Raw genomic sequence first — 18475 nt, forward strand, 5'->3', positions numbered from 1 at the left:
TCCTATGGATTCATACCCTTTGGTAAAGATAGAACCATCATTGTTGTCATCAGCTCTTGCATCATGGTGGTAATCAAACGCTAATGAGTACCATCTCACACTGTCATGATGAGAAAAAAGACAACCCCGTTTCTGAGACAGAAAACTGATGAACCACAGGACTTCATGCACAAACTCCCCCGACACTGAAGAAGATCCAGTTGGAGGATAATGTATGTTTTTTCAGGAATACTTGGCATTTTAGTGTTGTATTGGCCCAAGGCACGGCTTTGATTCTTCTGGAATCTCTTGTTTAGTGACTGACCACTTRAAAAAAAAATAGTATAAATGATTTGTGATGACTTCACACAAACATTTCCAAGAGGCCATCAAAAAGCTCTGTGATCCCAGCATTGTTACTTCAGTTCCATAAAAMCTTTTCTGTCCATGGAGAGTGGCAACATGTTAGATGTTTAAGGAATTATTTGAGGAGCCTCTGGCATCGAAATAGGTAAGAATGTAAAAATTGTCATTGTGTTCTTCTTCTCAAATGAGATTTTTATGTTTTGCTTTGGCAGCATTCAAGCTGCCAAAATGTTTTATTGAATCCTTCTTTACRTCTGAAGAAAGGTCATATAGACTTAATAATGTAGGGGTTAACTCTGACACTGAGATACCTTTTGGTGTTTATACTGTTTTGCTGACCCCTCTACTCCAAATACAAATCCAAAAAAGAACAACAATTTTAAGGGGAAATATAGTATACTAATTTAGTCAACAGAGAATATTGAAGAGAAGGATGTATCAGTTCTCAGACATTCATGTTTAATTCTAAGGTGAAGAGAGAGATCTATTTCTATTCCTTATTTATCATTCTGAGCTCTTAATTTAGTTGAGACACCAAATCAGTCATTTCTTTTTAGAAAATTGAAGTGAAATGATACTATCTTATTCCGCAGTTTAGGGAGAGCTGAGTTCATGTTCTTTCTCTGTCTGATTAGAAGCACCAATTCTAAGAGCATCTCCTCTAAGGGAGTGGTCCTATGCACTGGTCATAGGAAATTTTCAGACACTTCTCAGTTTCCCATCTTCAAATACTTCATATTTTTTTTATAAATGTCTATATTCACCTGACTAGGAAGTAGGTAACAGATCCTGCAGTTAAGTGGTTGAACAAAGAGAAATGTGAATTTCTACATGAAAGTTGCTTCTAAATATATAATTTAAAAAAAAAAAAGCATTAAAAACATTGAGAGAATTGGACAACAAGATGGAAATGGATATATAATTAGATCCTTGATATTTGAGTTCTTTTCCTCATCTTCCTTTCATTTTCATGTAGCTTGTGGCTTACTCTTGCGATATAGAGAAGTCCTAGAGCACATGAATGCACTCAGAGAAGATCATCTCCACTTTAAGCAGGGGAAATGTTGCCTGATTCTGACTGAGATAAAYTCTGCCATGCCATATGTCATGCTGTGACATTTCCTTTTATTCTGTTTTGGTCTAAAGACCTCAGTGATTTCCATCCATTAGATTTGAATCTGTTTCCCCTTGGGACAAGCCAATGTTGTCCCTCTCCTGCCATTCAAGCCGAACTCTTCCATCTGTCCGGCCGACTTCTAGCAGAACAAAAGGGAACTTTGATTTAGAGACTTTCAGCTTATATCTTCCATCTCACTGAAAAATTTACATCTTATTTCACTAAGATGCCAATTTCAGCATAGCAAGGAAGGTTCAGTTCTGCAGGCACAATGAGCCTAGACTCAAGCACACCACTTTCCCCCCACTATCAAAGCCCTTTTATTCTTCCTGCCATCTCAGTTTCACCATCCAAACTTCAGAAAAGTTCAGCAAAGGCAAAATGCAGTGTATTAAGGATGGTCCTATTGATTTTCTTTTGAGGAGGATGAGTTGTAATCTCCTTACCCAAATTGCCTTTTCTGAATTTTAACAACTTAAGTGAGTGATATGGACTGCCAGGGATGTGGAGAGAAGCTTGCACACTGCCAATGAACATGAGCTTGCTTTTTTTTCAGTCTCTTTAAAGAACTGACCAACAGACAGAAGCACAGAGCTCTCATGTCTATGATTTCTTAGCGCATTCAGCTCCATCCTGATGGATGTTCAAGAGGAGCATCCGTGTAGGCAGTTCCTATTGAATCCTGTGAGAATAATAAGCCAAGTTTTAACAGCTATGATGTAACATTCTCTGCTGGATGGAAGAAATGTGAATATACCCAAAATGTGCTTAACTACTTGTCAATTAAAAAAAAWWATGACGCTAGTTTTAGCTAATAATATTTCAGCCTCAAATGCCACAAATGTGTCATTATTGTTCTTTGAGTTACTTCAGAAGGAAGCAAATCCTTCTTACTTTGAGTGCAATGCTATAAGCATGCAAATACATCTTGTGATACTAATATTTAGCAGGTTAGGAATTTTTCCTTAATATTTGACTTATTATAGCTGAATATTGGTTTGATTTCTATACAGATCACTAGTAAGCRCTTCAAACCATTACATTAATTATATTAATCAATATCTTCATATCTTCTTTATGTACTCAAGGGAGTATCAAAATAGACTAATGACAAAAATAAATAAATAAATAAAGAGACAACACAGATTTTAACAGACAGCTAAAATAATTTATAGCTAGTGATAAAAGGACATGGCCATCATTATTTTTTAAACTGCTGTCTTATAACRTTTCATGAAGATAGTACATAGTGTCTTCCCAGAGGAAGAAGTAAAACTGTTATGGAAATYAAGCTCATGAACAGACAGCAGAGACATTTAAATATGTAGGGTCCAATTTTCAAAAACACTGAGCTTAGCATTGAGATGAGCTTGAGCTCTTCACTATGTGAAGTCAACTGTGAAACTGTTATTCACTTCTGTGGGAGGAGAGTCGTTCCTCCACTGCACGCTCTTGTAAAATCCACCTGCGAAATCTGAAATATATTCAGGTTTCGGTGAGCCATGCTCAGCAGAACTGACACAGGTGGAAGAAACTTAGCAATTCTTTTCAATTCTTGCATATGAGAGAGAGAACTGTGTTTAACACTCCACATAGTTAACACTCAAAAATACTTTGGCCATGACTGAAATGTTCGCTGGGGACACCATGAGCRTAAGCACTGTTCTCCAATGTCTTGAACAGGTATTTGGCTCTTTTCAGTCATGCAYAATTGGAGCAAGAGGAAGGAGGGTCACAAAGATATCTCAGTTGCACTTCTATATTGCCTTCAAACAGAGCTGTTGCTCTGCATATATTGCAGGTGGAAGCAGTGAAAGAGGCTAACCAGAGACTATTGTTAGATTTTGGAAATACCCTTCGGGTTTTCTTGAAGAATTTTTATTTTGAGATTTGTATCTGTCAAGTAAATACAGGGCAAACTTTTCTAGAAGTGTTGCAAGGTTGGTTTTTTTTTTTTTTTTTTTTTTTTTAGAGCATATGGAAACTAGTTCATTTGCTGATCAAAGAACTGCCAGGTGTAGGGGAGAGCTGTCAGAAGCTGTGCTGCTGTTGTGGATCCTCAAACACTTACTTTCTCTGTTGCAGGTTGCTTCAGGTAGCTGTGTCCAAGAGATATTGGAAGATTTTCTAATGAATAGCTGACCCCAGGGAAAGTTCTGAGGAGTCAGTACCCACCAGGCTTGACTCCTTTCTCCTCAGAGAATCCTAGAACTTTACCCCAACATATTTTGCATTCTCAAACATCTTACATGATCTCATGCCCTGCTACAATTGTAGGGCACGCAGTTCAGAATTTCTGAAAGTTTGAACAGAAAAAAAAAAGGCAAAAAGAAGGTACTTATGTTTCAGGACCATRTGGACACCACACAAGCCCAAAGAAGGTCCAAGGCAAAATACTGTGTCATCTTAGATGCTTCATCTAGGGGAGAAAGAGTTGGCTCTCAGCAGGTCAAACACAAATCCATCCGTGTTATTGGACCTTCAGAGAAGGGTATAGCAATATAAGTCTGTACGGCCTACTTCACTCTCTGCATAAGAAGAAAAACATAATTGCTTTTGTATATCCAAACACTGTTTTTTTTTTCCCACTGTTTTTTAGAATGATGATATCTCCTCTCCAAGACAAGGTTTTAGATCAAAAATGACACAATATGCAGTTTGTTTGTTTCTAATAAAAGCTTATCTTTTGTAGAGCAAGCAACTAGAATGATTTCCAACAAGATAATACAATATGTTCATACACTTGTAGCCCTGATAAAAGACAGGACTGGATGAATTCTACTTCATCCATYGGGTATTAACCTGACTTTCTCTTAAAATCTCTAGTAACAAATATCTCTTTACTGCAACATTTCTTTACTAATTTTGCTGAACATTTGGAAGCAGCTTTTACTATTTGATCTACTTAGAAAATTCTAATTTTACAAAAGGACTGTATTTAAAATAACATTCACAAAGATTCATATATGAAACACTACTCCAGATGTGGGAATAACTATTGCCTTTGGTGAAGGTTTTTCCACTTTCCTCAGCTTAAATGGTGCTGTAACTTAGAAATCCTAAGTTACACATCTCACAATTTAAAATTCATTCATTGATATCTAAGCCAATCACATAAGTTTCTGTTRCAGTCAATATAAAACTGTCATCTCCAGAGTTTAATTCATTTTTCACTCTTTCCTTACAAAGTAAGTAGRCTTCTGTATCTCAACAGACAGTTAACATTGCAATTAAAATGTTGCAAAGGGTCTGCAAGTGGGTTCTAGGTCTATCTGAGTTGACAGTGAAATTCACAGCTAGTATGTATATCCTTGTAACACTACTGCCTCCCAAAGCTYTTCTGCAGAAAAGTGCATAATCATGTGAACTTGGAAGATCACTACTTCTGTTCCTGTTGGAATTCCTCTTCTAAGAAATTGGACTTGGACCTGATAAAGTCACAGAATTTTTTTTATGGCTATAATAGTGATATTACATTAACTCTAGACACTAAATATTACCAATGCTGTAAAAAAAAAWGGGAAAAAATCTTCTTGAGAAATGTTACATGATATGTGATTAATAACATTTTCATTCGAAGTAGATTTTGGGTGTTTCATAATAAAATTTGTCAAAACTCATTTAGTGAGAGGTCTCATTTGCTGTTTCTGCTTTGCTGTTTTTCTTCAGGTGAGAAATGTACTTCTGAAGTGCCTATACTGGTCATTCACACTTGCTTGGGTTCACATCACAGTGTAGTCTCCCTCCCTCCTCAAAATAGGGCAGTGTGGACAGCAGGTCTACCAACTGCAACAGATCTGCTCCACAGATCTGCTCCTGACATGCCAAACTTTTCCTAATGCAGACAATGCCTTAGTGAAAAACAACAAAAAAAGTACTGATCTTACTAAAGTAAACATAGATGATGATTGATTTCCAGAGGAGCACAGAAGATTGCGGCTTTTCAGAACACCCAACTGATGTCTCCCAATGGCAGAGATCAGAACTCAAAATAGACATTGGCTGTTTTCACTGTTTTATCTGTGGACTGAGCCAAAATATATCTGTTTTCTTCCACTTTATTTGAGGGCTCAATCAAAACCAAAAGCTGGAGAATTCTATGCCTAAATCAACAAAATCATTCATGTCTGCTGATGGTGTACAAAATTGTTGAGCTGATGACAGCTCTAAGTGAACTGTGTCATTTAAAAGATCACATCTTCTCTGTGCACTCCTGCTCTTTACCATTCTTATCTACCTATGAACAGAGATAGTTACACTGATTCATGGTTGGTGGCACCATGCCACAAGCTCACATGTTACAGAAATAAAAACAAATCAATAATCCTCTATGGAAACTAAAAGAGCACTGCCCACAATCAAATTTACACCAAGTTTACGGATAACTTATTAACTACCAAAATCAAGTGCTTATTTTAAATAATGCATAGCTATATGATCAAGATGAGAAAGTTGGGGAAATGATGCCATTTGTTTGCTTCATACAAAAATTGAGTCCCATCAACTTAATGCCTTTTTTTCTCCTCTATCTAAATTTAATACATTTAATTTCAGAGTGAGTTTTGATCAATGTGTCCAAATTACCTTTAAATGCTTAGATAAAGCTTTACCAGTCTTCATTTTTCTCATTGGAGTCTGGGTAAGACATTCAGTGATATATAAAAGCTGTAGATATTCCTATTTGAAAGTGAGAAAGAGAGAAGGAAAGAAGAGAGAGAAAGTGAGAAAGCAAGAGAGAGAAAGAAAGCAAGGAAAGGAAGGGAAGGCAAGGCAAAAAGAAAGGAGAGAAGAATAAATGAGGAAGAAGAAATGGGGGAAGGAAGAAGGGAAGGCAAGGCAAGGCAAGGGAAGAAGAAGGGAGGGATGGAAGGAGRGGAAAAGGGAAGGAAACCTTATTTTTATTTTCAGAAGTGCCCTAAATGTAATACAGCATAAGCATTCTTTCCTATTTCAATTATGACTAGTTACTAGATTAATGTTATTACCTATCAGTAGTGTTTTCCATTTGATTATGCATTTTCCTTATTGAATAGCCCTTTGTTTCTCAACAGATAGGTTAGATTTTTTAATATTGTTAGTGTTGAGAGATAAACACTTTGGTACATATTGGAGAGTAATAAATTGTGTTGAACATTGATAAACTAACGCAATTACTAGCAAGGTCACAGAGTCAGCTAATTTAGAAATATCAGTACTCAGATTTTGAGTTGTCCCCTGGAGAACTGCAGCCACTTTATTAAAGCAGGAGGGTAAGGAGAAAATGGTACATTAGGATTGATCTTTTGATCTAATTGTGGACCTCTGCCATTCCTTGTTTGACCAAAAGTGCTTAGCAAGCAAGAGGAAACACAGCCCAACTAATTGAGGAACATCCCTTAAAAACCAAAGGGATCATGGGAAAGAGAAACAAATTGCAATTTGTACAGCTTTATGGTGTTAGTTATCAATGAAAAGGTGTAAATATGGTACAATTAATCTTTGCTTTTCGCATGGGAATTTCTGGGGCTTGCAGACATACAGCAATCTTCTAGTATGTTCAAGCAAAAAATTTCTTATACTGCTGAAGTCACATTATACATGTAATTAATTAATTAAACTACTCTAAGTAATATTAGTTATGTAATGTAATTAGTAATGTAGGTAATATTTTCAGTGTTAAGATTTATTCTTAAAGAATTAATGCAAGACCTCTACAATAACACTCTACTGCACGACAACTTGAGATCAGAAAATCTATTGGTATGCTGTTATTACACAGGAGAAGGAGAAAAGTCAGGGTGCTTCAGAGTTAAAACAAAGTCCATAATTTAAGTGCATTTTCTTCCACGAAATATACCTCCATGCACCTTTTTTGAACTGTCTAGCTGACATTTATCTGCTTATCGTACCATATGGGAATCACTAAAATGATGCAACTTTAAAAGACGCATACCAATTAATAGATCAGCTTGCCAGAATAAGAGGACTGATAACGGAAGATGTGCCTTTATCTCTATCGCAGTTGTTTTAATTTGATCCTAGCCAGTAAGCTCTGGGAATCAATGTATTTTAAAGGTAGTTAGTAGCTTAATTCAAATGAACAGAGAAAATTATTTTAAAGAACACATCAACTYCACCAGAATAATAGCATCATAAATAGCACGTAATGCTAGTTGGACTTTTTTATTTTTTTGGCATTTTACCTTTCTCTCCTTCCTTTCTTCCTCTTTCTCTTCTTTCTCTTTTTCCCTCTGAGCTGTTTCAGCAAAAATAAAAAAAAAAATGTAGAATCAAAGCACTTTTTTGATGCTAAAACCTGCAGAGGGAAAAAAATGAAGTTGCAGCTCCTTAGTTTTTGTGCTGCTCTATGTTTTTCACGTTTGCATTATTTCATATATAAGCAGTGATAGTGAAACTAGCAGTGATAGTGAGATAAGCAGTGATAGTGAGCTGCAGAATCTGACATCTACATTTAGGTGTCTACATGGCATGCATTCAGTGACAATTAAGTTCCTAAGATCTTGCTGCTGTTGACTGAGATCAAGACAACACAAGCAGAGTCAGGAAAGTCATTCAGCTGTGCATTTTTAGAAGTTGATGTGTTCTTCACACCCCATTGATGGTTCTTAGTCCCTTGCCAATATACAGACCCCTGGTGCTGTCTGATGCTCTGTATCCATGAAAGACCACTGGATAAAGAAGTTAAGTCAGGATCTCCACTGCCTGCTACTGGACTTAGACAACCTAGAAACTCTAGAAAACACACTGGAGAAAAATGCAAATATTGCACGTACAATTAGAAGTCAAAAATTAGGCCCAGTATATTATTTTCTTTCCCATGTCATGTCTGAGGTGCCAGGGTTAGCTTTAAACCAGAAAAGCATCTAATATCCAGCAGAAAGCATCTAATATTATGGCAGTATGCCGCTACACATAGACTAATTGCTACCTCTCAGCAGTGTAGTGCATGCAGATACAATTCTCCTGTCTGTGTTGGGATAAGAGAGTGTAACTGGYTGACTCAGGACTTTTAATACATCAGGAAAATATTTAAATAAAACTCAAATGGAAAAATAAATACAGAAAATAAACTCYAAGTAGATTTTTTTCAGGACTCTGTAAACCTGATCAAAATAATTATGGGTTTGTTGGTTTTCATTCTCTTTGTTATACTGTTTTGTAATTAAGCTAAAATTCAAAAGTTTAAAATTCCTGAGAATTTTGTTTTGACCTCTATGATCACCTTGTGGTGTCAGTAAAGAGGTGAAGGCCTCTTGACTTGACTGTCACCTCTCAGATCAGAGTTCAAGGTCACTCATCCCAGGTCTTTGTCATTTCTGGGAACTTTAGTGTAGCCAGATTTTCATGTTTTAAAAAGTCAGAAAAACATAATCCTTAGTTTAAAACAGCAAGTCAGGTTTCTATTACAAGAGTTAAGAAAATCCTTGCGACTGGTGTTGGCAGCACCCCTCTCAGAGACAGTCCCTCTTAGTGCCACAGGCTTCCTGCCACTGAGGTGTGAGCTTCCAGGGCTTAATATACATTCACACAGAAACGTGTCTCCTTGCTGCTCCCAGGAGAAACACTTTTGTCCTTATGAAATCTACAGAAAATTCCCAATTTACATTTGTTAATTAGAAAGCTTTATTCTAAATAGGCTAATTAATTACAGGCACATTTACATTTTAAATTTAAGTGATTATTTTAGAAGATTTTGTAGACTTCTAATTACAAGTGTTGCTATTCTCATTAGGATTTCAGTTGCTGTCCCAGATGAGAATGGCAATTGATCTGTTAAACCCCGCAGAGTCATCCAGTTTAACTAGTTCTGTGTATTAATGTACACACAGAACAAGTGCCTGCTAGTGCCAAATAGCTGCAGAATTCCCATTCCCACTGGGATTAATAAAAGGAACCAAATAGCTTGCCCCAGTTGGGGCCTGGAAGCTGGAGTACAAGCACCTGGAAGACTGAGGATATTGAGGAAGAAAAAGGAGATCTTGTCTTCCTTGACAATCAGTTTTATCATGATGAGAAAAGATCATATTTAGTTTTTCAGTCAAAGATCGGGCACCCAAAAACTGCTTCAGGCTGTTTAGGGCCTAATCCAAAAGTTGTGKCTTATAGCAATCTGCCATCAAAACACAGCAACAGATCTGGTATTTGATGAACTGGAACGCCATGGTCACAAAATTGTGAAAAATCATTCAACAACAGCAAGTTTTATTTGGAATCTCTTGTCCTCTTTAGATGCTTACTCCTGAAACATTACTTGGTGCAAACATAACAATAATATTCATAAATGAATATGTGCAGTGCAGTGTAACTTATATTTATTTTTATAATCTAATAATACATTTATATGTGTATCACCACAGAATGTAAAAAGACAGTTCACATTTTGCATTGTCAGAGTGGTAGAAACCCAGAAAAAAAAATGCTCAGAGATAATATTTATTTATCCTATTTTACAACAGTTTGATTGAGGCATCCAAAGAATCAGAGTGAACTTGCTAACCAAATAGTAGAGATGTTTGCCCAGAAAGCTGCATACCTGGTTCCTCCACTGGAGGATGACTGATTAACCTCCAAAATAGAGCAATCATTACAAGAGAGAGTGTGATCCTTCCCATTACACTATTTCCCAACTTGGTTAATGAGGCCATGTCACCAGGAGTCTGTTGGGAATCTCCTCTCCTGTCGGCACTGCTGTTTCTGCCCAAGCAGCAGCTGTAAGAAAAGCTCTTYCTTAAAATTACCTAAAACGCCTTTATTTAGAGATGCAGACGCTATTTCAATTTGGGAAAAACTGCTGTCGTGAAGAACTTCCACTGGTTAAAATATGGAATAAATATAAATTTGAAATAACTTTTTAAAATGCTCGTTTCTTTCTGTCAAATTCAAGAAGCAGAGACTCACACAGCTCTATCAGCACTGCAGCTGCTCCAGACATCATGCTTTCCTGCAACTTTTTGTCTGCTGCTGTGTCTCTAAGCACTTTGACTAGCAGCGAAGAGGAGACTTCCCATAAAACAAAGCCGAAAAGGCAGAACTTCTTATATGTTTTAGGTAAGGAGGAAGACGGAGGCACAGAACAGAAGGAAGGACTTGACTCCAGAGTCCAGAACGTAGGAAAAAGTAGTCTCACTTGCAATGTATCAGTGTGGATTAGCCAGAAAAAATGTCATCCTCAGACAGTTGTGAACATACCTTCACTGAATCCACTCCAGGACTACCTTTCTCTGGTGCTTATCTCAACACTGTGTTTGAATAGTTTGACTATCAGTTAATATTGTGGTGGATATTCCCAGAATCCATGGTTCTGGCTATGAGTCTCCTTCTCTGGGAGACATTCAAAACCTGCATGGGCTTGATCCTGTGCCCCATGCTCTAGGTGACCCTGCAGGGATCTTGTGCAGGGAAGCTGGACTAGATGATCTCCAGAGGTCCCTTCCAACCTCAACCCTCCTGTGATTCTGGCCAAGTGAGATGGGTTCTGCAATGCAGGTACAGCCAGGGGATCTTTGTGAGCTCAGATGTGTCGAGGGGGTCCCTCAGTCCTACCGTCCAGGTGTAGGAATAACTCCTCTTTTCCCAAGTCACTTTGTGCTTTGTAAATGGTATTGCATTAGAGATKAACTTTTACATTTCTCATATCAAGGATGTATAAAATACTCATGAGGAATGATTTAGGCACCCAAAAATAGYTCTTTTCTGCCATTTCAAATGACTGAGATAGGTACATGGGCTATCAGATATGATTTAGAACCTACAAGACCAGTATGCAGAGTTCAAAAAAAGATACCATATGCATCTAATATGCCATAAACACCTATATTTAGTGAACTAAATTCCTTCCCAAGGGTTATAAATCTTTTTCATTACCAGGCTTTAGCTTAGATTGTATACAAAAACATTCTCAGTATGTATTGCAATCAAAAGCAGCAAAAAAAATTAAAATATATTATCATTTACAGCATTGGCAATGAAGGAAGAGTGGAAGTTCTTATAACCTTAACCACCATCACTAGGTACATGAAAAAAATATAGAAAGGCAATATATATATTTGTGTGTGTGTATATATATATATATATGTATATATATATAACCAAAGCACTAAGCCATTCTTTCAAAAGATTCATTCATAATGAGACTAATTATCAGCATTCATGCTAGATGTTTTGCTTTCACCCTGAGTTTTATTTACTGTTTAACAAAATTGGTATTATATTTTCCTTCATCAGGCAATGATGAAGTACAGCAAATGAGACTAGCAAATTGCAAAATAAGCCCTGCAAGTTATGCAGGGAGACAGAGAATCTATTCCACACGATCAGGAAGTACAAAGTGATAATAAGAGCAGGTTTGATGGAGGTTATGTCTTACAGCTCTTTAGGTCAGATAATAATGTGCTATGTCATTAAGCTGTGGTATCACTTTCCTGGCTATTATAATTGATGGTTCATGATATGGACATACTATAAAGCAAGTAATATTTTTTGAAATCCCCATCTATAAAATTGAGATGTGTTTTTTGTAAGCTCTGCATCTCTCTTTGCTCTTCCTAAGGCTATTCTTTTGTCTGTGTCATGAATAATAAACACAAGCGCCTTTATTTGACAGTTCAAAGTAATCTGGCAAATTACACATACATGCATGCATATACATTAACACATTCATAAATGATATTTCATACATATACAGCATTACTTACATATAGTATTCAATATAGTTATGTATGTATACACACGGCCATATACATGTGTTCGAAGAGAGAAAGAGATTAAAATAAACCTACAAGGGTTGTTTAAATGATTTTGGAAAACTTGGGCATTGTGTAAACATGTTTTTTCAGTCCTGCTACATAACAGAAGGTCCAGGAAAGAACGTTTTTGCACTGCAGTCTAGTTGCCCAAACTGTTTAATTGTCATTTCCCATYCTTGTATGTTTTCAGTTACTGCAGCTACTTCTTTTCCTAGCACTATCTGGGGAATGTGGAACTGGGAATGCAGACCTGGGGAATTCTGGGAACCAGACTAAGAGGGCATGCTGGACAAGGCTGCAGCAGTTTACATCTCCTTATTTTCCTCCCTTGTTTTCCTCCAGTGCAGGACTGGTGCTTTCAGATATCCCCATGTTCCCACATACTCTCAGTTTCCTGCTCTTTAGTGTCCTYATGTTTGCAGACTGTAGCATCATCTTCACATTAACTTGGGTAATCTGAAGACAAACATGCACAGAAATAAGATTTGTGGTTTAGGGCCCTAAGGACACTGCATGGAGTCAAGGAAAGTCTTCACAGGGCATGAAGACTTGACCAATAAGCTCTAGGGGTTAACTGTGTGAGGGATACCCAGTTCTTGCTTGGGGCCATGAAGAAGTCCTCTTTCTCACAGCAACAAGGCATCAGAAAGACTTACAGAGCGTTTTATACAGTAAATGAGTCCAGTTCACTTTACCATGCAAGCTATATTCAGTCATTCAGTGAAAACATAAGGGATCTAACACATTCAGATCCAAACACAGTGATGAATCTCTATGTGCACAAGAAGCATTTTGCAAGTATCAGCCTCTCCGAGTTGTCATATATACTCAAGTCCGATCTACTATGAACTAGAGGAGAGGTATGTGCCATTCATTTTCATAAAAGTCCACAGGATTTTACTGTAAGTGAACCATTCAACTTTAGCAGTGTCTGTACATTTTCAGATCAAGGTTCTAGATATATCCTTCACCTAAGAAATTAAGATACTTTTTTTTCTATGAGATTTAGGCTGAGAAACAATAATTTCCACAAAGGCTTTACAAAAACTTTCCATAACAGACCTTAACAATGTATTACCCTTAATGTTGTATTACTTTGGCACCTTCAGCCAAGTCTGAACAACAAGCACAGTGTACAATAGCAGGATCTCTTATTGTGAACAGCTGGTCTGTGAATATCACTTATATTAGTGAAACTACCTTAACAGCACATTACAGGCCCTCAGTAAGAAAGCAAATATATTAAATCAGCAGAAGAGCAGTTGTGGTGCTACTGCTACCACCCTAGAGGCCTTTTTTTACCAGCAGAGCAGTGCCTGGCTTAGAGCACAACATCCCAAGTCTGCACCAGTTGTGTATTCTGGAAAGATAACCCTCTACAAGTTAAGGAGTAATGAATTTTACATTTCCCAATCAGATCTTGGCTTTCCTTCTTTCCCTGTCTGTCTTTACCCACCAGAAAAAAAAAAGTTAGAAAGAAAAATACTTTTTTTTTTTTCTGATAAATTTTAACTTCAGCCTACAGAATATCTTGATCAATATAGACAAATCTCACCTATATTTAAAGGAACTCACTGGATCTTGGGTTGGTATTTTCCCCTGTTTTAAGGAGCTGGGATTTTTAAAACTTCATGAAGTGTTAGTAAAAAAACAAACAAACAAACAAAAAATAATATTTTTCTGTGTATTTATGGATAATTTAAACAAAAAAAAACCCAGCTTTTTAATAATGGCAGATTCATGTAGTTTTTATATACTTTCATATATTGGTATATATGTATGTTTGCTTATATTATAYACTATTTATCACATTTTTCCTATTGCTTATGTAAGTCAGATATTAGAACTTTAAAAGTAATAATCCAACTATTAAAAGAGTTCACTTTAATAATTAGGGTGAACATAGGAGGCTGCAGCAGCTACACAGAACTGCTGCATTTCAAAGAGGAGAAATTGTAAGTGACAGTAACCCTTTATCAATTCATTCCAAGTCAGTTAATTAAACTTGGAATTACTTAAATAAGGTGACAGTCAAAAGGAAAGGTCAGTGTTTCAGTGTTTCCATTGTTTCAATAGGTCGCCTTCATCTCTTGAGTTTAATTAACTAATTTTTAACAGAACAGTCAGAAATATGCTAACATTCATAATTCTTTCCTTTTTTTTTTTTTTTTTTTTTTTTTTTTTTAATAAGAAAGGAAATAGGAAAGTGCTTCTTCTCCTTAAGTCTCTTATGTCTATAGGTCTACACAGTGTATTTCCAAACCAGAAGGAAGTGAAGAAAATTTTCTCCACCCTCACTAAGGCCACAGTTCATATACCAGAATTAGGAACAGCTGAAGAGCATTCTAGCCCATGGACAACATGTACTGCTGCTGCAGTGTCCTCTTAAGGACACATATGACACTCCTTGTATAAGATCATCTACACAAGTACGGGAGTCAAAAGAACTGGGGAGCTTGAGACTGGAGCCTCTCCTTTGATCTGCTTCCAGTCTGACATTTTCRGTCCAAGAAGATCGACCTTCATTGAATCTGGATGGTAGAGATAGAGTCATGTCACCTCTTTCTTCCCTCTCTCTCATCTCTCCCCACCCAACTTCATCAAGACTTAATCATCAAGAAAATAATTTGCTTTTTATGTGGAAAATTGTGCTGGGATTCACATACTGAAATGTATGCAAAGAGGGTGGTTGAGATACTGGGACAGTTGGGGGAATAATGCTAAACAGAGTGGGAAAGCCCTAGAAGAAGAAAATCTGCACAGAAATCACTCTGGTGGCTGAGGACCAAATTAAATTTAATATTTTGAGCTTCTTTTTTTGTTTGTTTCTTTCCATGTAGGAAAYGAATGGACAGAATGGAAAGAAAAACACGATTCTAAGATTAATCACCTCTTTGCAAGAACAACTTGAAAGATCTTGAATCTTTGACTGGTTATTCAGTTTGACAAGAGTAATGGTAGAGTAACATTTAATGTATGTACATTCAAATCAGACATCAATGAGAAATGTTAGGAAGAACATTTTTGTCAGTGTGCTTAGCTGCTGCACGGTAACTGTTCGTGTTTATACCTTTACTCAACAGCAAGCACAGCTTAAGTGAGCTAAAGGTATCACACCTCGCTGCTTGTTCACGCAAATCAAAGCTTGTGCATGGGCCATGAATTGTGGAAAGCTAATGTATTATGATGACATTTACTACATGAGACTGTAGTAATTTGCTTTTGTGTGTGTATACAACAAAATGCTAGAAAGGATGAGACAAGAACACGATACAGGAACAAGTGCTTCTGGATCCTTCTGCCTCCTGCCTCCAATCAAAGCTGCTCTTTCAGGTTACTTGAGCCTCTCAGAAGAATACAGCCACATCTGTGAAGCTGTATCTACCAGAGAAGCACTAAAGTAAACAAATGGAGGGTAAAAGAAGTTTCAATTTCTGAAAACACAGAAGAAACTACTCAKTTTTTTATTCAATGACATTTTCTTTTTCTTTTGTGAGCTTTCCAACACTTTATCATCACCTACGGGCAAACCAAACAAGTTGGCTGATTCTGCTCTATCACAAAGTCAGAACAACAAAAATTGTTTGTGTTTTCTAATAACAATGTTGAAGTGTATAGGTCTTTATATTTTCAGTGTTACTGTAAACATAATTTGAAAATATAAATTACCTTCAGAGGATATATGAAGCCAACTTCTCAGTTTTATTATTATATCTTAACACGGGTGATTTGGTACAATTCAAAGACCTTGGAAACTACTAAGCCCTTAATCTAGAACTGGACTACACTAGGTAGTGTCTAGTGGTAGTGTCTGACTGGTAGGACATGGGATATTATAGGGACAAGGCCAGTGTAAACAATTTGATGGAAACTTTTGCAATCATGAATACCTGGGGTGGGGTACATTTTCAGTTGCACAGGAATCAAGAGGTTTTTGATTTCTGAACATTACACCAAGTCAAGGGGGAGAAATGAAATATCAGAAACACAGTTCTGCAAAATATATTAATTTGAGGAATTCTAATCACCATAAATCACTAGTTAGAGAACATACACTCATGATATTGTGTCACAATTACTCAYAGAAACGTTGTAACATCAGAGACCCCTCAGTCAAATCAATAGCACAGGTCTATACCAACAAAGCTGACTGGGTTTTGACTAATTAGAAATGAATATTTACRTATCTTCTTTTTTTCAAACTAGCATTTACAAGAAGATATTTGTTCTGTTTCCTAAAAACAACAGCCTAGTGTCAATCCAGATACACTGCAGAAATAACAAAGTTAACAATTTTAATGTTAAGCTAGTGTTCTTCTGATCTTATGGGTTCCAGAGTTTGGATGGGTGGCACTAGGCCCTGGTTAAAGCTTTTAACAAAGTAAATAGCAGATGAACTAAAGAACAAGTGGAAGATTGATACAAGCTCAAAATATAAATCCTTGCCYTCACTGTCTGCCCCTGCCAGAAGCTCCATTCTGTTATATTGTTTTGTGAGAAAACACTGCAGTATGAAAAGAGATATGCAAAAAGACAATATGGAGGAAATATTACATTTACTGGATACCAGCTGACTTCACTCAAAGCCACAAGCCTCACAAAATTAGACAGAGCCTCTCCTCATAGGTTTCGTATGAGTTGGTGTATCCTTATCTTGTTGTATATTCTATCTCATTGGAAACAAATGTTTAGATTTGAGCTGAAATTAAAAGGATAGAGCTGAGCTCTGTGAAACTTGGATGTGAGTTATTCTAGTTTAATTCTCTTGTATTCACAAACAACAGAAAAGCTAATTGCAACAATAATCTATGTGTGATCATTAGGTTACTTTCTTCATGTTAATACTCCCTCCACTATTTCTTTAGGACAGATTCAAAGTTATTAAAGTAGAATCAATTGCTGAAAAAAGAAAAATTAGACTTAAGTTAGAGAGGAATTTCTGCACAATATCTATTAATTGAGAATGCAATGTCCACCATTTCATAGAGGTTAAAAGGTAATCAGATTAAATGTTCAAATTGTATTACATTTGTTGTATTTTTTCATTTGTATAAAATTAATACAGAGCTAGATCCTCTTGAGACTCTTGCATGAGCTGTCTCTCAGCTCTTCTTCTGAAATCAATCTAAAAATATTTAGTATTGTGTAAATCCTGTAATAAGAACATGCATCTTTGTTAGATCTTGCCAATATTAAAAAGATTTACAAAAATCAAGTGTGCTCAGTATAGTTCATTCTTCCCACACATTATGATCATTATTAAATTATTTGCTGATCAAAAAATTAATCAATCCAGTAAATGAAATGTGCTTTATTACCTAATTCTATGATTGTAACTTAATTTCATTTGTTCCATTGGAAGTTATCCTTGTTTAGGACATGCRTGTGTTAGTTTGTGTACTTATGTTTATATAAATATATTTAAAAACTAAAACTAAAGTGCTCCCACTCAAAAAAGATCTCTTTTTAGATATTTCAGAAATGGTTGCTTTAACACATTTCCCATGCATTTTCATTAATATTTTATTCCACCATCTTATGAACCCACTTCAAGTCACAAACAATAACAAGCACAGTAAGCCTGCCTACAAATGTAGCCTCTTTTCAGTGACTTCCAAATACGTGGGGATTTAGTTCAATAAGGCAGTGTACCTGAATGACAAAAGAATTCAAGTGAACCAAACTGAAAAGTACAACAGCTGTAGGCTTCTGAGCAGACAACGTGCCTATGTATCCTGGCACCGGGCTTTACTCAAACTAGACCAAAAGCAGCACTTCGCATTCAACTTTTCTTTCACAAAAGTAGGACGCAGAACTTTTCTTGATTGCCTGGCATATTTTATTTGAAATTTAAGAGGGATTGCTTCTAACTGGCCTGAACGGCTCTCTGACTCATCTCTATTCCCTGCTCTTATATGCTGCACGCCTCTTCCSATCGCTTGTATCTTCTCTCGCCTGCTAATTTGAGCTCCAGACTAGCTCCAAAACCTGAAACCAGGTCCAGTTCTCATTCAGGGATATTTGATATCTTGGTCATTAAGAGAATAATATTTTAAATAGTTTTAGAATATATTYTATATATATATTTTATATCTTTTAATCTATATTTTAAATGAGAATTTATATACAGTAGTATAAGTTTAAATTTTAGCTGATAACTTTCCAGATTATTTTTACTCTTTGTGATGTTWTTTAATAATACAATAAATAAAATTATACATGATATAATAGTGAGAAAAGTGAAATCTCAGAGGATATGTTGTTTCAG

Source organism: Nothoprocta perdicaria, unplaced genomic scaffold (assembly GCF_003342845.1).
Source record: "Nothoprocta perdicaria isolate Ctin4 unplaced genomic scaffold, notPer1 scaffold_37, whole genome shotgun sequence".
Lineage (NCBI taxonomy): Eukaryota > Metazoa > Chordata > Aves > Tinamiformes > Tinamidae > Nothoprocta > Nothoprocta perdicaria.